Here is a 24,021-nt window from a genome sequence, read left to right as displayed (position 1 = left end):
CCCTGTGTGGCAGGTAGAAAATGTGATGTCGCATGACTGATGTTGTTGATGTGGTCAATTTCATCAAAAGAAGAGCCCTGAAAGCGCGGCTATGCTCTGCACTTTGTGAGGAGATGGGAGCACAACACAAAGCTGTGTTGTTTCACAGTGAAGCCAGGTGGTTGTCCCCAGGAAAAGTGCTGCCATTGGACAGAGGGCTGTGGGAATTCTGCTTCCTTTGGCCACATCCCATCCCTGTCAAATAGGCTTTTCAGCTGTTGCAATACTGAAGGCTAAGTACAGAGCTAAGCTCCACATTGAGCCTGATCTGCCAGTGGCAGCATCAAGCCTGCAACCCCACTGTGAGATGTTGTGCAAAGCAAAACAGGCCCATTGAAGCCACTAATACAGTAACTCTAACACACTCTCACTACTCTTGCCAAATACCTGCATTTCTTCTTTTATCTACATATTCAACTCCATTGTTTTTGTATTAGCGAAGTGAATGAATGGTTATTTGCACAACAGAATAACTTGATAGAAAACAGAAGGAATGTTGATGATAAAAAGTTCATTTTCTTTATTGGATGTTACAAAAGTGCTTTGCCAGAAAAGATATTTGCACAGCAGAAAAGTGAAAGTATTCTTGTTTAAAAAGTAATGTTCAGGATTTGATGCCACAAAGAGTGATTTGCTAAAGAGTGATTTGCTAAAGTTGTTTATTGGAACAACATAAATGAAGGGAAAAGTGAATTGAATGTGAAATGAATGTTGATGATAAAAAAAGAATGTTGGTTTTGATATCACAAAAAGTGTTGTGCCAAAGGTCAAACATTATTTGCACAGCAGAATGCGTAAAGGTGGTGAGAGGAATGTTCATCTTTTATGTTGTTTCAGTAAATTTGAAAAAAAATACTTTGTCACCATTTTGTCTGGGTGGAGGGGGGGGGGGGCATGAAACATTTCCTTCCTCCAAGGTGGGGCGCTACAGAGAAAAGTTTGAGAAGCACTGGTCTAAAGGCGGGGCGACACGGTGGCGCAGTGGTTAGCGCTGCTGCCTCACAGCGAGAAGGTCGTGGGTTCGTTTCCGGGGCCGGACCTGGGACCTTTCTGTGTGGAGTTTGCATGTTCTCCCTGTGTCTGCGTGGGTTCTCTCTGGGTTCTCCGGCTTCCTCCCACTGTCCAAAAAGCATGCATGTGAGGTCAATTGAACATTCTAAATTGTCCGTAGGTGTGCATGTGAGTGTCTGTTGTCTGTTTCTATGTGGCCCTGCGATGAACTGGCGACTTGTCCAGGGTGTCACCCTACCTTCGCCCTAAGACAGCTGGGATAGGCTCCAGCAGACCCCCGTGACCCTGAATAGGAATAAGCGGGTATAGAAGATGAATGAATGAATGAATGGTCTAAAGCAGGGCTATTCAACTTACGGCCCGTGGGCCAGTACCGGTCAAGACGCCAAGCGCGATCATTCAAAACAACATGGCACTTTCTAAGCGACGTAAGGTGGATGCAGAAAATCGAAAATTCAACGACGAATGGACAGATAACTATGTAGATAAAGCAAATGCTCAAGGACTTCCCATGTTCCTTTTGTGCTTCGATGTATGCTCCGTTAATGAGGTGTATAACGTGAGGAGGCACTTCAAGACGACGCACCAAACTTTTGACAACAAGTTTCCACCAGCATCCACGGCACGGCAGACCAAAGTAAGAGAACTTCCATCCATCCATCTTCTATACCCGCTTATTCCTATTCAGGGTCACGGGGGTCTGCTGGAGCCTATCCCAGCTGTCTTAGGGCGAAGAGAACTTATTCAGAGCTATGAGTGGCGTTCGACAACGTTATTCCGTGCACTCAATATGCGTCAAAGCTCAATGGCCGCATCCTTGCATGTTGCATGGATTTTGAGCAAAAAGAAAAGACCGTTCACTGACAGTGAAACGGTGAAAGAGTGCATGCTTGCTGCTGTCGAAGAAGTGGTCGCTGATCCGAAAGTAAAAGACCAGGTCATAACTTCAATACACTGTGAACCGTGAACTGTGGTTGTACCCAGGTCTTGTTGGTACTATTATTTTTTGCCTTAAGAGCCAACTCTAGTTTTCTGTTTTGTGCAATGTGTTTTTTTTTTTTTTTTTTTTTTAGCAAATAGCCAATTGTAGCAATTGTACATGAATGTTGTTGATACTTTCAACATTTTGCACTACATCCTTTCACGGCTATTGCATCTTTATTGATGTTAGGCTACCTCTAATTTTGCACAACATCAATGTTGGTTGCACAAAGCTGTTTTCAAATAAATCATTTTTTTTTTTAATTTTCGATCTATTTGTATGTGTCTAACGTGCAACAAACACCAACTAATGGTGTGGCGATTGAGTGGCCCGTTGGCTGGACAACCTTCCAAAAATTTGGCCCTTTCGAAATTTTAGTTGAATAGCCCTGGTCTAAAGGCACAGTGTGTAAAATCCTGCTATCTAGTGGTCAGATTTCAGACTGCAGTGCTCATTCACTCACCCTCTCTCCCTCCCTCTCTGTTTCTGTAGTGTCAGATTCTGAAGTCGACATTTCACTTTGATTTTCAGAGTGATGACACCCTGGAAAAACTCTCCATCATTATAAACTCTCCATCATTTATTCTCTATTCAGGTTGAAGTGGTCCAGTTTGTCAGAGCTCAGCTGTGATTGGCTGCTCTCAGCTCTGAAGTCCAACCCCTCCCACCTCAGACTCCAGGGGCCCGTTGCACGAAAGTAGGATTCCGTCATCCAAGATGAGTAACTAAGCCGCGCTCAACCAATCCGTGTGTCCAGGCTTAATCGGTTGCACAAAAACACATCCAGGATGAGAGCACACGGATTCATCAAGCCAGGTGAAACCTATCCTGGATAAGTGCACGCACGCGGCTTCCTCAGATAGACCCCCGTTATCCAGAATCAAGGATTTGCCATGACAACGAGAGCGGCGTCCCTTTCCCGTCCGAGGCGGAAATCATAAACAGAGGTTTACGAGGAGGTAAAAGAAGAAATACAGAAGAAAGGCAACACCACCACAGCGTTAAAACAGAGAGAAAAGCGTGGCGAAGTATCACAGACTGTCTGAATGCATAGGAAGTGCACAAATACGAACTCGCTCCTCCGCTGGAACAATCGCAATTACGATCATAATAGTTAATAATAATAATCATATCCGAAAACGAAGTCATACTCTGACTACGAACCAGTTGAAATTGTAGGTGGAATTTATTGCAGATGTGAGTGCAATTGTGTAAATGTAGCTCCAAAAAACTGTAACAATGTTGATAAATACACGACTTCGCTGACTTCACTGAATTTCCGTTTGAGCTTAAAAAAAAAAGGTTCTGCGATAAAATACAAGAACATCCTGCAAAATGGTAACCCTAACTAATATTTAAGATACACAAGTGTATGTTATATGCAGAAGGTGCCTGCTCACCTTTTGTTTTAGCATCATTTGGTGCCCACACAAAATTTCATTTGTGTAACAGGACTCAGATGCTGTGTATGGAGAGAGCCATCCTGGCAACATAGTGGGAATTAATGGAAGGAAATTCCCATAATGCAAAACTGCCACTGTGCTAATTTTCATTGGTTAACAGAACTCATAAGTTATCAGACAATTGTATGCCCAGCATCTACAGCAGCAAATGCAACTGGCTGATTTGGGCATACAATACAAGAAGGTAAAGACTGCAGACATTTTATTAGAGTCCGAAATAAAAAGGAAAAACAATAAGAAAACTCAACCTTGAAATGGAGAAGGAAAAAAGAAGAAGAAAAAACTTGAATTAGAGCTGAGGCATGCTTTCAATGCACATTGTATGCTTTTATCTGTAATCCTACCTTGGTGCTTTGATTAGTTGGAAGTTGAAACTCTGGCATCATTCATAAGGAATAGAAGAAATGCACTTAATGTACCATGAAATGCAACTCCTCAGAAATATTAAAACACTTTATGGTAATAAAACTTGAGAAGAGGGAACAGTTGAAATATCTATTCTTTAAGGTAGTAGATTTCATGACATTGAATTGAAAAAAAAAAGTACAGTGATAGTAAACTAACGTTTTGCAGCTTGTGAGGTGTAAATAGAAACCTCAATAAATGTGGCAAGACGCAAAGGGCCTGGGCAGGCTTCAAACCCCAGACTCCCAGGTCATTGTCATGCGCACCAACCATTTGGCCAAGTAGCCAGGGTGCATGATCAATTATTGGAGGCATTGGTGACAGGACTGTCAACTGTCACAAAAAAGAACCTCATGTTACTCTTTGATGTGTATTCATGTTTATATAGGATGTGTATTTTTATATATTGTCTTGTTTATATCTCCATCTTGTCTTTTGCTTATTTTAATATCATTTGATTTGTTTTATTTTTTTTGCCTATTGCCCCGTGGGTCTGTGAGGACTGAAATTTCATTCATGACATATGTCCAGTATGTGTGTGATGTTTGACAATAAAGTTGAGCTGAGTTGAGTTGATATATGATGCGTGGTAAAGTATAAGTTATGTAACAAATTATCAAATGATTGCAACATTATCTCAACTAATTTCTCGATAATGATTGAAATTAAGTGATTCCAAAAGTTGAAATGATATAATTAAATTATTCCAAACGTTGAAATAATGCCAGTGAGTCTAGTTGAATGTGATAATAATGTGTAGTGTTGAGTGGAATAACGATTGGTTTCCGTTGGTGGTGATTGTTTACTGAAATACAGGGTGAGATTAAATAGATCCTAGAATTTAGCCTGGTCTGGAGCAGGTTCACTCCACAGAATAAATCTCCATGGTAACTTATACCATAACATGTTGCTCTTCCACCTATCCTACTTTTGTGCAACTGGATCACGGATAAATTCATCCAGGATGACCAACATATCCCGGCTTAATCCCTTATCCTAGTTTGGTGCAACGGGCCCCTGGTGGACAAGGAAATCACATAACACAAGATATCACAGACAAATGTAATGAACGACATCACAGAGCACCACCCCCTCACGAAGCCTGTTACCACCCAAGAAATAAAATTGCACTTGGAGAAAATGAAATATAAAGCATCAGGAGAAGACACAATCAACACCATCCTAATAAAACAAGCAGCATTCACTTACCTCTGGCACCTCGGACTGCTCGTCACCTCCTGCATCACCACCGGACACTTCCCTTTGCCCTGGAAGACTGCACTTGTCACCATGATTCATAAACCCGGAAAAGACCCCCACAACGTCACCACGTACCGCCCCATAAGCCTTCTCAGCCATATTGGAAAACTGTTTGAAAGAATACTCACTTCACACCTCAGCAAACACATTGAATCGATGGGCCTCATTGCAATTCACCAAGCCGGTGTCAGAAAAGGAAGAGCCACCACAGACAACATCCTCCCCTTATCAGAAGACATCCATAGAAATCTCAACAAAAAAGAAATAACCCTTGCAATATTTTTCGACATAGAAAAAGCATTTGACAAAGTATGGCATAACAGACCCATATACAGGATACTGGACTCCAATCTCAAACTCCCACAACCCACCCAGTCAATCATCTCAAGTTTCCTCAATAACCGACAAATTAAGGTCAAAGTTGCATTTAACATCTCAAGATCCTTCACCCCCCAAGCAGGAGTCCCCCAAGGGGCAGTCCTAAGTCGCCTCCTCTTCCTCCTCTATATCTCTGACATCTATTACCCTCCAACCACCATCGCCAAAGTCTCCCAATTTACCGATGATGTCTGCTACTGGTCCAGGTCCAAAACTCCACAACTCGCAGCCAAAAAACTCCTCCACAGCTTTCACAGCTAGCACCTCAGTGGTTCGTGTCGGAGATGGAGAAAGGATTACAGAAGATCAAATTCATGATTGAAGGACGTCTAGAGAAGCTTTCTGAAACGATGGAAAAGATCGCTAAAGACAATGAAGCTATCAAGCATTGGGTAAAGAGCAACGAGGGGAAGCAATGTGAGTTTGATGACGCGCTAACAGCCATGATCTGAGAGAACAACTGGATGACCTAGAAAATAAAGCCCGCAGGAAGAATGTGAGGCTGACCGGCTTTCCAGAAGGAGTGGAGGGGAAAGACACAGGGGCATTTATACAAGAATGGCTGCCCAAGTTGCTAGACTTCGAAGGGGAAACTTTTGAAAGGGATCGTGCTCACAGGTCTATTTTACAACGTCCAGCAGATGGCGCCACACCCCGCACCATTGTGATCCACCTGCTCCACCTCTCTGGCACAGTCAAGATCATTGAGGCGGCCCAAAACACAATTCCACGACAATAAAGGCAACTCGACCATCATGATATTCAGAGATATATCAACTGCTCTGTACAAGAAAAGAAAAGCTTTTGCGCCACTGTAAAGGAAACTCAAAGAATAAAACATCACCTTCAGACTACTGCATCCAACCACCTTCCTAATGGATCTGGAGGGCGGACGGCGCACCTTCACAACTCCACAGGCAGCTGAAAACTACCTAAAAAAATATCACCCAGACCTGCTGTCTCAAAACTAACTCGCTACAGGTAAACTGGAATAGACACTTCGGACATGGACCTGTTTTGCCAGTGGCCCTTTTGTTGTGTTTGCTCCAACGCCGGAGCGCTGTATTTAGGAGAAACTGTGTGCTGCTTTCTCCCGTATAGTTTTGGCCACGCAGACTGGCTGTCAGATACTCTCCTTTTACAGACACTGATGGGACTTTCTCACCTCTGTCGTGGAGCCCAGATGTAAAGGTGACAGTCAATAATGCCATTACTGGTCGACTCGAAATCAAAAATACTACTCCATTCCTTTACAACATTTGTACAGGTTATCCTGGAACAGAGGTTGATTTGTTTAGTTATCAATAATGGTTTATTAGTTTAATTATTTAAAGGATTACTATTCATAAACTTTTGGCTTTGTGATTTCACGTGTGCATATATAATCTGAAATCGCCAGTTCTGAAGGGACCTAGTTCCGGTCTTATTATGGGGAGTTTTTCTTTTCTATAGTTTAACATGCTTGCAGTGCAACCTCACGTCAAATGAGTGTAACTTTCTGTGGTGAACTTGGTTTCATGGCTAATAGACAACCTAAGTTTCTAGGAGGACGGACATCATTTAGTGATGTATCAATATAGGTTTCAGCTGCATTAAAAAATGTCAGGAAGAATAGGGGTTCAGCACTACCTCAGTTCCAGAGGGGGTTGGGGCAAGAAGGGGGATCGTGGGGCTTAATGTTTTTTTTCTCTCTTTGTTTTTTGCACTATTGTTTTCTTTTACACTTTCAATCTGCGTACAAGACAAAATGTATTGCATAGACAAGACTGGACTCATTGCCCTAATTGTTTATGGATTATATATTGCCTCAGAGTAGAAATAAAGCAGGAAAATGACAGCTATAGCTTTTGTAGTGCCGCATCTGGGCCTAATCTTCTTTTCACAGGACAATAGGAATTTATTGCAGCACGGCCTTCCGATGAACCACGTTGGGAGGACGCAGAGGTGGTACCCGATTGGCTGTGATGCGACTCTTCTGATGATCAGATCTCATTTGGGGTCAGGAGAGACCATAAAATACCCACTTTAGGAAGACACTTTCCCCACAAATCACAGGGGGGAGTCAGTCCGAGGGGACCTGGCGCCAGGAACGAGGGGTCCTGCTTGGAACTATCCCCAAAGTTTACGACTCTTATCTGCTCCAGCACATTCCTCAGCTTTGAACAACAACACCAGATGTTCATGAAGGACTCACATTTGCAAAATGTTAAAAACTGTATTTTCTTCTCCACAGGGACACTTCAAACTCACGTATTCACAATTGTTGTCAAAATTAAAGCACAAATGGACTTTGAATGGTTTCCCTAGCTCAAGGTTTGGCCAACCCAGGATTCCATCCTGAAGGAGATCTGAGTACAATGGAACTTCAGGTGGAGCCACAGTGCCCTCAAGAGGCAGGAATAGGAAGTGCCTCTGGGGGGTGATTTAGACTTGGACAAATGTTTCATCAGTTTATCTCCCTCTGCGTTACACAGTTAATTCTTTCCTTCTCACATTTCTCTTACATGTCCCATGCTACACTCTAACAACATTCACTCTCACTAGGGTTACAACTATGGCACACTCGTGTCTTAGCTATCTCTAGCATTACACACATATACATATGCACATATATATATATATATATATATATATATATATATATATATATATATATATATATATACATATACATATAATATAGATACATACACTCATATACGTCGGTAATCTGTGTTTCATATATCTTTAGTTATGTCGGCAAAAGTAAAATAAAGATTTGTTTATGCCTTCTGTTACCCTGTTTCATTAAAATCTCGTTTTCAGGTATGTGTGTTTAGATTAGGTTTATACATGTGTTGATATATGTGGTACTTTATAATTAAGACGGTTCAATATGCTTGTGTCGTTTCTATCCGTTTAGTTATTTCATTTTCGTTTTCGTTGTCCCAGTTCAGAAAAGGGGCTATGTGATTGTGTTTATTCATCCTGTGCCTGTTCCAGTCATGGTCGGTTTAATTGGTTTATTGATTTATCAGCAACGAAACCTACACTACATCATACACAACTTGCGTAGGCGGACCTACCAGTTTTAGGGTCTGAACGGCCTTTTCATCAGCTCTCGGAGAGCGGGATACCGCCCCCGTCCCGAAACTTTAAGCTAGTGAATCTCACTGTGCTGTTCAGAAATTTCTCATCCCTCGTTTTGTGAAGGCCTTGTTTTCATTTGTTTTCCCTCTTGTACTTAGTTCGTTTTTGTCGTAATTGTTCGTTTTTGTTTGAATCATTTTTGCGTCGGGATTAAGCCAACTTTTTGCTTATTTAAGGCGGCAGCTGACAGCCCTAAGACTCGCTCCGAGATCGCTACTTTCATTTTAATTTTTACCTTTTTCAATTTTTCCCTTCCACGATCTGGAGACCGATTTTTGTCATTTTTCCTTTTTCTGTTTTTAATTGGCTCAACGTTTCGCATTCCTTGGCTACGCCGAGACCATCCGGATCGAGTGGGGGATTGTAGTGCCGCATGGAACCGAGTAGTTCGTTTGATCACCGCACTTATCTCGGATTACGCAAAGAAGAGCGCACGTCGATGCTGAACTGCCAGTGAAGACATCTCCCAGACAAGAGCAGAACGGGCTTCCAGCGTCTGAGCTTGGTGCGTCCATCTGAGCTCCCTGCGTGCTGCCGGACCCGAACGGCCCGGTACGATCTCCCAGGACCACCTTGGAGGACCATCAAGCAGCGATCTCCCGATCCCCTGCGGGCCGACGCTCAGCCAACGTAAGCCTCGTCACTCGCTTTTTGTTCTGAAGTCTGGTATGAATCATAATAAATTTAGTCTTAAATTCTAAACCCCGTAAACAGTCTGGTTGGCTGTTCTAACAGCCGATAGGTCATCATTTTTCTTCCCCTTTTATTTTGCTACTTTAGGTCTCAGTTTAGGGTCCGTTCCCAGTCACACACGCCCACACAACACACACGCACAACACGCTTAGATACTTTTCGTTGCTGGTGGTGTTTTTGTGGTCATTCTATGTCATACTGCCTCGTTTAAATTGTTTGATGTTTGTTAAAATAAATGTGTATTGAGCCTGACGTCGTTGTTTGACTGGGTTATTAAAGTGTGGTTCAAATTCCTGCGTACCGGCCAAGAACTCACCGTTAAGGTGAAACGGTACTGAGACTGGTTCTAGTGTTTCTTGCTCATACTAACAATCAAGAGCAGGTGGTGCTCCGAAAATTTTCATATCAAATATTCTTTCCTCTGTCCCGAGTCGGTCCGTCCGTGGGAACAGGGACGGCGTCACGCGTCCTCCCTGTCCCCTCGGAGTCCCTCTAGCGGCCAGAGTAAGAACTGCATGTAAAATCCATGTTTATATATTTGGCATTCCGTTTCATTCCTTAGGGAGTTTGATCAGTTAGATTAAACAATCATCCTCCCTCCACAACACTTTTAAGTATTTAACATGGGACACGTATGGCATCAAAGACCTGCCATAAAGCAGAGAGGTACTTAACTTTCTGAGAAACCACAAAATAGACATAGCTCGATTACAGGAGACTCATCTAACTGATGCAAAGCATATTAGACTAAGGGCCAATTCCAAGGGCCTTACGCCAAAGCTACGTCCAGTCTGTCAAGAGGACGACAACGATGAAGAAGAAGGAGAAGAAGAAAAAGACAATGAAAAAGGAAGAAGTCCTCCATCGCTACACAACGAGGTATACAAGTAACGCGAAGCCGGAACCACTGGTCCGGCTGACAAAAAAAAATGTTACGCAACAACGATGTCAATAATCCATAAAAAACTCTTAAACTAAGACAATAAAATGGTTTCGTAATATTTATATCTTTATTAACTAAGAAAATACTTCCATTTGTAGCTCGCTTTTTCATCGCCATCTTTTTCGAAGATGTCTAGGCGAAAATACGCAATGCCTTCTGGGTAGCCCTGACTCCCAAGGGTGGTGCCGGAGAATCTCAATATTGAGGGCGATACAGCCCTTAAACCCGTCCTCAACTTGGCGTTCTTAGAATCGGGACAGCACTTGCACCTCGCGGGAGCGCGCATTTTTGAGATTGAGGGTTGAGATTGAGGGTTAAGGGAGGAATTGAAATTCACCCTAACACGCCAGTGGCAAAGGCAGACCTTTTACTCTTCCTTCACTTCCCAATCTTGAGGCGTTGCCACATTGATAGGTAAAAATGTCCCTCTACTAGTGGATAATGTTGAGAAAGACAAACAAGGCAGATACTTAATAATTAAAGTCTCCCTAGCGGGTGAATCCATCACGCTAGTCAATATTTATGGCCCAAACTATGACTGCCCTCTTTTCTTTCAAAGTTTATTTTTCACACTAACCTGTCATGCTAGTGAACTCATCACAGGTGATGTTACGTTCCCCTTCTTGTTTTAGTTGTATGGTGTTTCTTGGGTTTGTTTTGTTCTTTCTCTCCCTCCCTCTGTCGCTCTCTGCAGGCCTGAGTTTGCCATCACCCCCATCATCTGCTGCATCTCCCAGCCACCTCACCTGCTGCTGATCAGAGAGCAACCATCAGCTGCGCTATAAAAGGGCGGGTTCCAGAGCCCTTTTCTCTCTCTCTCCATGATTCACACCAGCCACATGACCGTTGCTTATGAGGCCTTCCTGTTTGTTTCTCCTAGTGTGGCATCATAGTCATGCCCGAACCACTGATTGCCTGGCCTGTCAGCCAGTGATTAGGGGGTTGCCGTGCTATAAAGAGAGGGGTGGAAACAGTTGGCTTTTACTACACTTTGACGCCCCGTCACGTCACTTCCGCTGCCGTGGTCACGCTTCCTTGCGCCCGTCCGCGTCTGCCTCAGGTATGGTTGCCTCTGCGGACTTTGTTTTTAATTGTTTTGGGGTACTTGTTTTTAGATTGTATGGTTTATTTTTAGGGTTTGACATGTAGTGCGCCGTGGCTCTTTCGGCATGTGCTGCTTCTTACAACTTCCGGTGAGTATTTAATTTTTTTGAGTTTCGTCACTAGCATCTAACAGCTGATCAAACCACGTTAATGGCATTGTTTGTTTTTGTAGATACCGCCAAGAAACATGGCTTTGCCGCTGTACTGACAGCCCCTAAAAACCAGTCAACTGTACTGCTGCTTTGCTGACGCCGAAGTTTCCGATCACGTCATCTATTAAGACCCGAAATACGCAGCCGTTTGGCGTGTGACAGTCGGCGTGTAGTGGCCACCTAACCACTTCTGATTGTTTTGGTTGTTTAATTTTCGTTTTGTTGCATTGTTGATTTAATTGTGTATTTTTGTTTATTTGAATGTATACCTAGTGTGTGTGTGTGTGTGTGTGTGTGTGTGTAACCATTGATTCCGCATCCGCGTCCGTGATCCTTCCTAATTGTTTATTTTTGTTATTCAGAGGCTGAGGTCGACAGGTGTGGACGGGTGGTGGTATCCCTTTTTGTTTTAGTTTGCTGTGTCGTCACCACCCAATTCTGACTGCCCACTGGGATGCGAGCGTTTGTGCACGTGTGATTGGGGTGACTCCCCGGGCTTCCGTCCCCATCCAACCTGCTCCTGCTAGATCTAGGTGGCCTCAGCCCTGAACACCATCATCACCTTCCGTGAGTCATTTTGTTTCTGTTGCCCCCCCCCCCGTGTCGTGTCAGCCTGTCCTGCTTTTGTTTTGACCAGTCTCTTCCCCTTGTTTGAATCGTTGGTCCCTTTTATTTTGAAGATCCTTTCCCCTTTTTTTGAGTTTGAGAATTTGATTTGTCCATTTGCTTTGATATTTGTTGTTTAATTGTTCCCCGTTGTTCGTAAGTTGTTTGTGTTGAACGGTGCTTCCCCTCCTGTGTTTTTGGTATTGGTAGTTTACTTATAAATTTGTTTTCCTTTTTCTGAGTTTAGTTGATTCCAATCCGTAACTGCTGGGATTCCTTTTTGTTTAGATGCATTTCCCTTAAACAATAATAATAATAAAGCCTTGTCTTTCTTTGTAAACCACGTCTCAGCTCATTTGTAGACGAAACCTGTGTGCCTTTCATTATTTTATTCCTCAAACACAACTTGAGGTGGCGTTGTCATCCCATATCCCTACTCCTTAACAATAACCCCCTTACATTCTGTAAATTCATCAACATTATCTTCTCCCCTCCCACACACTGCTCCTTTGTGTTGCCACACTAGTTTTGCCATTTTTGGGACAGGTAAGAAAGGGGGCCTCCATACATAGGCATCACGTAGACTTCCAACTTTGTTAGTCACACCAGGTAAGGGGTGGTTGCCACCTTTGTATTTCATTCGCACGGATAGAGTAGTTAGGCAGCCAGGCTTTTGTTTTCTTGAAATGTTAATTAGTTAGTTAGTTTAGTGTGTGCCCCCCACCCCCTCCTAGCTGCTTGAGATTATTATTTTGGCAACACCCATGCCCCCCTGGCAGTGGCTTATTTTTGTTTTGGTACATTTTCACCCTTGTAAATAGCTAAATAAAAAAGAACAAGAGTAAAGAAAAACATGTTCCTACTCTTAATCCTGTGTTGACCCTCTTATTTTGCCTCCTCAATGCTTGGCTGCCCTCTGGTTTGTTAATTTATGTTGCAACCCTTGACCCTAGAGTAACTGGGTTCGTAACAGGTGGTGACATGAACTTAGTTCTGGACCCATCCAAAGATCGGTCATCCTCTAATGCCAAAACCCTGTCCCAAGCAGCCAAGCTGGTAGATTTATGGAGAGAGAAACACAAGTCGCTACATGAGTACTCGTTCTACTCACACGCTCACAAAAGCTAGTCCAGAATTGATATTTTTCTAGCTCATGCTGACAGAATGCACCTTGTATCCTCATACGAATATCTAGCTATGACACACTCAGACCATGCCCCTCTAATGCTCAAGATAGTGCACAAGAACGCTACTGGTAGTTATAGACTTTGGTGATTCCCACAGATTATGTTAAACTTATCAGCAACAAAATTGGCAGTTTTATCAGCATTAATAGAGAGACTGCCTTTCCAACAGCTGTGTGGGAATCCCTAAAAGCTTACGTGAGAGGTGAGACTATTGGCGAAATCATGGGAAAAAAAAGCAATACACGCTTAAAACTAAAACTCTGGAATCAGAGACCAGGGGCCTCATGTACAAAGACAAAGGTGGTGCTGGATATACTGCTACCCATCCTAACAAATTGTGGTCTGTCGGTCAGGTAGTCAGCTATCCAGGAGATGTGGGAGGGGTCCACATGCATGGAAGCCAGTTTTTCCTGCAGAAGTGATGGCTGAATGGTGTTAAACGCGCTAGAGAAGTCAAAGAAGATAATTCTCACAGCGCAACCTCCCTCCTCAAGATAGGAGTGGGTTCGGTGGAGGAGATACAGGACCGCGTCCTCCACTCCCATCTTCTCCCTGTAGGCAAACTGGAGTGGGTCTTGAGTCTGCTGCACCTGTGTCCTCAGGTGGTGCAGTACCCGTCTCTCCAGGGACTTCATTACCTGATAAGTGAGGGCGATGGGACGGAAGTCATTGGGGACCCTTGGTTGTTTTATCTTGGGGACAGGAATAATGCAGGAAGTCTTCCACAAGGAGGGGACTTTCCCCAGGTGCAGACTCAGATTGAAGACCTGCTGAAGAGGGTCGCCAAGCTCCTCAGCACAGGCTCTCAGGGGTCTGGGGCTCACCAGATCAGGACTGGCTGCTTTCCTGGGGTTAAGGCTTCTCAGCACACCTCTCACCTGATGAGCAGAGAGGAAGGGGATGGGGTGGGTGGGAATAGGGTGAGAGGCTGGGGAAGAGATGATGGATGAGGTGGACACTGTGTTGGGTGGAGGAGGTGGATGGGGAGATTGGGGAAATTGAGGGGACCAGGGGAGTGGGCTGCTAGGAGGGAGGGAGAGAACTACTGGAGGAGGTGCAGCTGTAGATGATGTGGTGGTGGAAGGGGATGAGGAGGCACCTGAGTTGAATCGGTTGAAGAAGGTGTTCAGCTCATTAGCCCTCGCTACACTTCCTTCAGCCCTTACTGCTGTTTTTTTGCACCCAGTGATGGTTTTCATGCCATCCCACACCTCTTGGATGTTGTTCAGTCTCAGCTTTCCCTCCAGTCTATTTTTGTAAGCCTTTTTGGCCTCCCTTAAAGATATTTTCAGTTCTTTCTGTACAGCCTTTATCTCCCCTGTGTCTTTGTTCCTGAACGCCCTCTTTTTCCTGTTGAGTACTGCCTTCACCTCGCCAGTGATCCACGGTTTGTTATTGGAAAAGCAGTGTACTTTGTTGGCAGGCACAGCAATGTCAGTGCAGAAGTTGATATACTCCGTCAGGCACTGTGTAACTTCCTCAATGTCTTGACCGTGAGGATCAAGCAGCACGCTCCAGTCGGTGCAACTGAAGCAGTCTCTCAGCACTTCCTCAGCCTCTGGTTTCCAGAGTTCTTGTGGTAATGGGCTGTCTCCTCACTAGTGGCATGTACCTGGGCTGCAGATAGACAAGGATGTGGTCGGACTTCCCCAGGGGTGGGAGGGGCGTGGCCGAGTAGGCATCCCTCACGTTGGCGTAGAGCAGGTCAATGGTCCTGTTGTTCCGGGTTGGACAGTCCACGTACTGATACATGACTGGCATGATGGAGTCCAAGTTGACGTGATTGAAGTCCCCCGAGATGATGACTAGAGCCTCTGGGTGTTGTGTCTGTAGCCCCTCAGTCGTGGAATGCACTATGTCAAGTGCCGCCTCAACATTAGCCCTCGGAGGAATGTAGACGCAGATCACAATGACCTGCATTAACTCCCTCTGTAAGTAGTACGGTCTTAGGCTAACGGCTAGCAGCTCACAATCACGGCAGCACATGACAGATTTAATACGGCAATGTCCTGGGTTACTCCATCTGTCGTTCACGTACACCACAAGCCCCCCACCTTTACTCTTCCCGCTGGCGCTGGTGTCTCGATCTGCCCTCACTGTAGCGAAACCGGGTAGCTCTATGTTACCGTCAGGTACGTGCGAAGTTAGCCAGGTCTCCGTGAGGAATATCAAGCAGCTCTCTCGGTAAATCTGTTGGTTTTTAACCAGAGCTGCCAACTTGTCCATCTTATTAGGCAAAGCATTTACATTCCCCATCAGCACTGAGGGAATCGGTGGCTTGAATCTTTGTTTTCTTGCTGTAGGCTTAGCCCTGCGTTTCACCCCAGCACGGCTTCCCCGGTACCTCCTCCTTAACTCCTGAGGTATAAAGTGGCAAAACTGTGGAATGTAAGTGTCCATGCTTTGGAAGGCAAAAGCCTATCTCGATGAACAATCTGCCGATAGGACAAGTCTAGGTCCTAAGCGTGGTGGTGGGATGAAGCGATGACACCAAGACCCCCAGGACAGCACAATCCACCTCCTGGCGCAGTGGTCATCACCTGCCGGGGACACAGGGACTGCGGCAGTATCATGCATATCGAGCATACTATGCAAAGCATAATGAGAGCAAGTTTGGACAGAGTAGATGGAGTCAAAGGTTGATTGGGTGAGGAAAGTGATAGAAGCTCCGCCTGCACAGAGCAACGATCCCTGTAACGGGAGCGAAAGATTTTCCCTCCACGGCGTAAGCCTATAGCAGCTTAACTGACAGTGGATGGAATCTAACTATAAGCTTTAAGAAAAAGGAAGGTCTTAAGTCTATTCTTTAATAAACTAACTGTGTCTGCCCCCCTCACCGAGGCTGGAAGATGATTCCAAAATAAAGGTGCCAGGAAACTGAAACACCTACCTCCTGATCTAACTCTAGAAATTTTTGGGATAACTGAAAGTCCTGAATCCTCAGAGTGAAGGGCTCTTGGAGGATGATAAAGTTCAATTAGTCCTCTAATATAAGAAGGAGCCTGAGAATGAAGAGCTTTGTAAGTTAAAACTAGAATCTTAAATTCAATTCTAAATTTGACTGGCAGCCAATGCAAGGAAGCTAAGATTGGAGTAATATGCTGCCTCCTTTTAGTTCCGGTTAACAATCGTGCCACAGAGTTTTGGATTAACTGTAATGTCCTAAGGGATGAATTTGGGCATCCTGCTAGTACTGGGTTACAGTAATCTAGCCTAGACGTAACAAAAGCATGGATTATTTTTTCTTTGTCTTTGAAGGACAAGAAACTTCGAATTTTGGCAATGTTTCTTAAGTGGAAGAAAGCTGACCTCCCTACAGTGTATTTAATACTCCCTATGAGTATTAAAGGTCAGGTCCTGATCAAAAGTGACTCCAAGGTTCCTCACAATAGAACTGGGTGTAAAACCAAATAGACCACATTGTCCATCAAAGGCTCTGTCCCTAAGCTCTCATGAGCCAAATTTAATGACCTCAGTTTTATTGGTATCAAGCAACAGGAAATTCTGTGTCATCCAGGTTTTGACGTCACTAAGACAAGATTCCAATTCAGCCAACTGATGAGCCTCATTTGCCTTAAAAGACAAGTACAGCTGTGTGTCATCTGCGTAAGAATGGAAGCTGATGTTATCCTTTCTAATGATGTCACCAAGAGGTGACATGTAGATGTTAAAAAGGAGTGGCCCAAGTACAGACCCTTGAGGGACACACCATGACTAACCCTCCTACGTTCTGATGAATGCTTATGAACATGAACAAACTGAAAACGGTCAGACAAGTAAGATCTAAACCAGTTTAAGGCCCGATCCTCGATGCCAATAGCATCTTCTAATCTCCTAAAATGAATGATATGGTCAACTGTATCAAATGCTGCAATGAGATCTAGGAGGACCAGAACAGAGAGAAGACCTCTGTCAGATGCACACAAGAGATCATTACTCACCTTAAGCAGTGCAGTTTCAGTGCTGTGATCAACTCTGAAACCTGACTGAAATGCCTCAAGCAGATTGTTGTCATTTAAGAAGTCAACAAGCTGCCTGGCAACAACTTTTTCTAAAATCTTAGAGAGAAAAATATACTCTACTCTACTATCGTACTATAAATGGCACAGTGCGCCAGCGAAAATCAAGTCACTAAACATTACGCACGTCTTTAATTGACGTACTTGGGGCTGCTTAACACACAAAGAAATTTGTGGGCTTAAAAAAAAAACCTTCAGAATTTGTTGTCAGTTGTTGTTTGCTACTGTCTTATTTAATATTAAAAGCAATGAATGAATGACAGTTGGAAGAGATGAGACACACGTCAGTGCACGTCCAGCAAGTTTTGATTTGTGTATTTATTTATTTATTTTTAAAAGTAAGACGATGGGCAACAACAACCGCCTCTTTTTTGTTCAGAGACAAAAAGTATTGGCAGGCAGTATAAAACCAAATACAAATAAAATATAAAACAAAAAGAAAATCGAAAATAAGTTTGGCAAATATTAAATTCTTCACAGTCTTTTACTTTTGTCAGGGTATTCATCGAGACAATTAATTCACTTTTCAGTCACCAAAAAGTCAACCATTGCCCACCATCCCAGCTGGAGACCGGCTTCACTCAATCATTTGTTGAAGACAGCATCTCTCGCCACAATATTAATAGCTACATCATGCGTGCACCACTGATCTAGATTCATGGAATGAATCGTGTGATCGCGCCTTTATGGCAATGGCTGTGCAGCTGCGTAACTCCGATTACGTTTGGAAATCAACCTCTTGCTGCAAATTGTGCTGTAATGTCGGCCAGATCAACTGCCGGGAATTTGATCAACTTGGTTGACACAAGGATGATTCCGTAACACACAACTGGCATGGTTGGACTGGGTCGACTGGGACCTCTCTTTGGAAGGAACTCCAGCATGGTCAGCAACTGTTGGCACCGCGGCTCCTTCTCGCACGGTGTTCTGAAGGGCTGTGGCTCAGAGCAGAGTTCTAAAAGAACCGCCCTTCAGAACTTGACACGGCTCATGAAGTTCGGATGGTCTCTTAAAATTCTTTGGTGGCGAACTGCTCTATTCACCTCATCCTTCATAGTACCCACACTGCCATTGTTGGCTTTATTTTCTACACCTCTGTGCGCCAGTGTTGTTCTTGGCAGGCATTTTAGATTTAGTCTTAGTCATAGACGAAATGCTTCTTCGTTTTAGTCATTTTGTATTCCTTGGTAGTTTTAGTCTAGCTTTAGTCGACTAAAACTGAAAAGGTTTTCGTCACATTTTAGTCATTTTGTATCTTTAATAGTTTTAGTCGACTAAAACTCAAATCAATTTTAGTCAATCTTTTGTCAATTAAATCACTAAAGGTTATGGTCCAGGTTCAGTTAATTTTTTTTTTAGAAGATGTTTATCAATAAGGCCAAAATTACATTGAATCCAAAAGTTGACAGGTCATATGAAGTGCAATTGAATTCATAAAGCAGTTCATTTGCCGAACCCTTTTGTAAAATAACTGTCACACCGTGGTGAGGTTTTGTCTTGTCTTGGAGTTTTGTCTCGTCATTTCCTGTTTTATTTTGACAACTTCCTCTCGTTTCAGATCACAACCCCTCCTCATGTTCCACCTGTTCGTCTGACCCAATTACCCATTGTTTCCAGCTGTGCCTTGTTCCCTTGTGTGTTCAAATAGTCTGCGTTCCCCTTGTCTTGTGCCAGAGTGTCTTCGTCCGTCACGTCTAGTCCGGAACCTGGTCACAGCCACAGCCTTCGCCTTAAGAGTCCACAGTAAGACGGTTGTTCCTCGAGATTGAGTGATTTTTTGTTAATGCTAAGTTTTGTTATTAGAATAGGATTTTGTTTACTAGTTAGTCTTTTTCCTCCTTGTGAGTGATTTTTTTTTTTTGTTTGTTTTGTCATTGGAATAGTACTTTTGTTAGTTAGTCAGTCCTCTTTCCTCCATGCGAGTGATTTTGATTTTGTTATCAGTGAGAATAGGATTCTTATAGCCTGTTTTATTTGATCTCTCTGATCTGCGGACAATTGCTTGTGTGAAATAAATTTACTTGTTTCCCATTAATCCTCTGCGTCTGAGTCCTGCCCCAAGTCCTGGCCTGACATTACACTCTGGCCAGAATGGACTCAGCAGAGGCATGCCAGCTTGCAGATGCGCTGCGCGCCCAGGGCGCAAGGATCTCTTGCCAGGAGGAATTCCAAGAAGCCATGACTGCCCAGGTGAGCCAGCTGGCCTCTCAGATCCAGGACCTGGTCAGTTTTGTCCGGCAGTGCCCTAAACCTGCAGCGCCGCCCCCGTCTCCGGACGCAGCCACTTCGGGAGAGGGAGCAGGCATCAGGTTGGCGCCCCCAGAGCGGTTCTCAGGAGAACCGGGTCAGTGCAAAGCATTCCTTATTGACTGTTCAATTCACTTCGAGCATTCCCCGCGAGCCTTCACCTCTGACCGCTCCAAGATAGCCTTCATGATCTCCCACTTCTCCGGGAGAGCGAGGATGTGGGCCACCGCGGAGTGGGATCAGGACTCACCCCTTTGCCGATCACTCCACGACTTCCAGGAAGCGCTCAAAAGGACCTTCGATCCTGTGGCAACGAACCGAGAGAAAGCCAGGGAACTGAGTGGACTGCGACAGGGAGGCAGCTCAGTCTGCGACTATGCCATCCGATTCCGGACGCTGGCGTCGAAGAGTGGGTGGAACGAGACTGCGTTATACGACATGTTCCTGAAGGGGTTGACGGTGCCTGTCCAGGATCGGCTGATTCCTCTGGACCTTCCAGCTGACTTGGACTCCCTCATTGCCCTCGCAATTTGTATGGATAACCGGATCCTTGAACTCAAGAAGCAACGGGAGGTCAGAGGCACCCCTGGGTGGTCTCCGCGCCCCTGGACCACGCCTGAACAGATTCCCCAAGTTCCAGAGCAGAGCCAGGCATCTCCCACAACCAACGGGGTCGAACCGATGCAGCTTGGCCGGGCGCGCCTGACTCCAGAGGAACGTCGAAGGCGACAAGTTCAGGGGTGTTGCTTCTACTGTGGAGAGAACTCCCATCTCGTGGTTTCATGCCCCGCCAAAAGACCCAAGACGGTGAGTTCTCCCTCTAAGTCCCACCGCACTTCACGAGGTCTCACGCCCGTGATTATCTCCCACCATGCAGTTTCAACCAACTTACGAGCACTAATCGACTCTGGGGCTGATAAATGTATGATGGACTGGGGGTTGGCTGCTCAGTTGGGTTTGCAGTCTGATCAATTGATGAGCCCCATAGAGGCTAAGGCCTTGAATGGACACAATCTCTTCATTACTCATCGGACTGAACCCGTCGAACTATGCATTGGCAGCCACAAAGAACAAATTAGTTTTCTCCTCTTCAAGTCGAACCCTGGTCTTGGGTTATTCATGGCTACGTGATCACAACCCAAACATTGACTGGCAAACTGGGGGTGTCTTAAGTTGGGGAAACCGGTGTGCTGAAAAGGGCGAGTGCCACGCTAATCAAGAATTTTTAGGACATATTGATCATGTCTCTCTTAATGTTATCACAGAATCCATGACAGACCTGAGTTCTGTGCCGACCTGCTACCACCATCTCCGTGAACTCTTCAGTAAAGCCAAAGCCTCATCTCTTCCACCACACGACCTTATGACTGCCCCATAGACTTGATTCCAGGTTCAACCATCCCGAAGGGCCGCCTTTACTCTCTCTCTGGTCCTGAGAGAGCAGCCATGATGGACTATATCAAGACCTCGTTGAAAGCGGGTCTTATTCGCCACTCTTAATCTGCAGCTGGGGCTGGGTTTTTCTTTGTAGAAAAGAAAGATGGGACGTTAAGACCCTGCATTGATTCGACATCACAACGACATCACAATTAAAAACCGCTATCCTTCACCTCATGTCCTCTGTGTTCGACCAACTTCAACAGGCTAAGATCTTTACCAAATTGGATCTTCGCAATGCATACCATCTCGTGAGAATCAGGGAGGGTGATGAGTGGAAGACAGGGTTCAACACTCCCAGTGGACATTATGAGTACCTCGTCATGCCTTTTGGTTTAACTAATGCTCCCGCAGTTTTTCAGGCCATGATCAATGATGTGTTAAGACCCTTTTTAGATCACTTCGTGTATGTTTATTTAGACGATATCCATATATATATTCACCTGACCTTGACACCCACAGAAAACATGTAACCACGGTTCTGCAACGACTCTTAGATCACCAGCTCTATGTCAAAGCGGAGAAAAGTGAGTTCCATGCCGACACCGTCTCTTTCCTCGGCTTCATTGTAGCCTCTGGAAGGGTTCAGATGGACCCGGCAAAAGTTTGCGCTGTAGCCGAGTGGCCCACTCCTGATAGCCGTAAGAAGGTTCAGCAGTTCCTCGGGTTCGCTAACTTCTACAGGCGGTTTATCCGGGGCTTCAGCGCTATAGCGTCTCCATTACATGCCCTTACTTCCTCCAAGGTGCGGTTCGCCTGGTCTCCAGAGGCCGAGGCTGCGTTCCAAGACCTCAAGGTTCGCTTCACCACTGCTCCGATCCTGTCGATGCCAGATCCCCAACGACAATTTGTTGTAGAGGTGGATGCATCTCTGAAGGGGATTGGTGCAGTCCTCTCCCAATGATCGGAGAAGGATGGGAAGATGCATCCCTGTGCCTTCCTGTCTAGGCGGTTGTCCAAGGCAGAACGAAATTACGACGTCGGCAACTGGGAATTGCTGGCTGTCAAGGTGGCCCTAGAGGAGTGGAGGCACTGGCTGGAGGGAGCTAAACACCCATTCATTGTATGGACTGACCATAAGAACCTGGAATACATGTGCAAAGCTAAGAGACTGAATTCTCACCAGGCCAGGTGGGCACTGTTCTTTAACCGCTTCTTCTTTTCTCTTTCCTATAGGCCAGGGTCCCAGAATGTCAAACCTGATGCCCTGTCTCGTCTCTGACCCTGAGCCTGTTGCCAAAGAACCCAGCCCTATCCTTCCACTGACATGTGTGGTCGGAGCGGTAACTTGGCAGATGGAAAACGAGGTTAAGCAAGCTAATGGTGAGGCTCCGCCACCTAGTGGGTTCCCTGAGAATCGATTATATGTCCCTGCCAATCTGCGCCCACAGGTGATTCATTGGGCCCACTCCTCGCTGCTTTCCTGCCATCCGGGAGTCCGGCGAACAATGTTTGCTATCTCCCGGAGGTTCTGGTGGCCTTCAATGGAACTGGAGGTTCGGGAGTACATCGAGGCATGCCCGGTCTGTGCCAGAAACAAGGTGTCTACTCAACCGCGCATGGGACTGCTACAACCTCTACCCATCCCCTCCAGACCGTGGGCCAACATCTCAATGGACTTTGTCACGGGGCTCCCGGTCTCCCAAGGCACTACCACAGTCCTCACTGTTGTAGACAGGTTTTCAAAGATGACTAAATTCATTGTCTTACCTAAGCTGCCCTCAGCCAAAGAATTGGCCGAACTCATGATACACGAAATTTTCAGAACTCATGGATTCCCCAGAGACATCGTGTCGGACCGGGGGCCCCAGTTTGTGTTCTGGAAGGAGTTCTGCAGACTCATTGGAGCCACAGTCAGCCTGACCTCATGCTACCACCCTGAGTCCAATGGTCAGGCCGAACGCCTCACCAGCAGTTGGAAACCGGCCTCCGGTGCCTAGTGTCCCAGAACCCCTTAACATGGAGCAAGCACCTGGTCTGGGTAGAGTATGCCCACAACTCACTGCCTACCTCTGCCACAGGGTTTACTCCCTTCAAGTGTGCCTACGGTTATGATCCTCCAGTGTTTGCCGCCCAAGAGCCCGAAGTGTCGGTTCCCTCAGCTCACGCCATGATACGTCGTTGTCGCCGCATCTGGGCAGCCGCCCGACAGGTTCTCATCCGCCAAGGTGACCGCACCAAGAAGGCAGCAGACCGCAGCAGGTGTGCACCCTCCTACCAGCCGGGCCAGAAAGTGTGGCTTTGTGCCAAGAATCTCCACCTCAAAGTACCCTCAAAGAAGCTGGCTCCAAGGTTCGTGGGTCCCTTCCCCATCGCCAAGGTAATCGGACCCGCTGCTGTCCGTCTCCGCCTTCCTCGATCCCTCCGAGTTCATCCCACCTTCCACGTCAGCCAGGTCAAGCCCGCCAAGGAAAGTTCCATGGTCCCGATCCTCCCGCCCCCGCCACCTCCAGTGATGGTTGACGGTGGGCCGGTTTACAAGGTAAAACGCCTGTTAGCTGTACGCAACAGGGGTCGGGGCAGGCAGTACCTGGTGGATTGGGTGGGTTACGGGCCAGAGGAAAGACAATGGGTTCCTGCTCGCTTTATTTTGGACTCTACTCTCATCAGTGACTTTCACCTGGATCATCCAGAGCATCCTGGACCGTCTGGTATCCAGTCCTAGAAGGGGGGCCCCAGAGTGTTCTGTCACACCGTGGTGAGGTCTCGTCTTGGGGTTTTGTCTTGTCATTTCCTGTTTTATTTTGACAACGTCCTCTCGTTTCGGATCACAACCCCTCCTCATGTTCCAGTTGTTCGTCTGACCCAATTACCCATTGTTTCCAGCTGTGCCTTGTTCCCTTGTGTGTTCAAATAGTCTGCGTTCCCCTTGTCTTGTGCCAGAGTGTCTTCGTCCATCGCGTCTAGGCCTGAACCTGTTCACAGCCACAGCCTTTGCCTTAAGAGTCCAAAGTAAGACGGTTTTT

At 45.5% G+C, this 24,021-nt stretch overlaps 1 protein-coding gene across 1 annotated transcript in view; it reads left to right on the top strand.

Moving 5' to 3' along the window:
• LOC142891071 (NLR family CARD domain-containing protein 3-like) overlaps positions 1-24,021 on the top strand; it is a 96,821-nt gene that overhangs the window by 5,289 nt on the left and 67,511 nt on the right. The window lies entirely within an intron of this gene.

This window comes from Nelusetta ayraudi, unplaced genomic scaffold (assembly GCF_046127955.1).
Source record: "Nelusetta ayraudi isolate G7.1 ecotype Tasmania unplaced genomic scaffold, CSIRO-AGI_Nayr_v1 ptg000028l, whole genome shotgun sequence".
In the NCBI taxonomy this organism is placed as follows: domain Eukaryota; kingdom Metazoa; phylum Chordata; class Actinopteri; order Tetraodontiformes; family Monacanthidae; genus Nelusetta; species Nelusetta ayraudi.
Note: the sequence above shows the minus strand (reverse complement) of the source record. Positions and strands in the feature narration are given on the sequence as shown.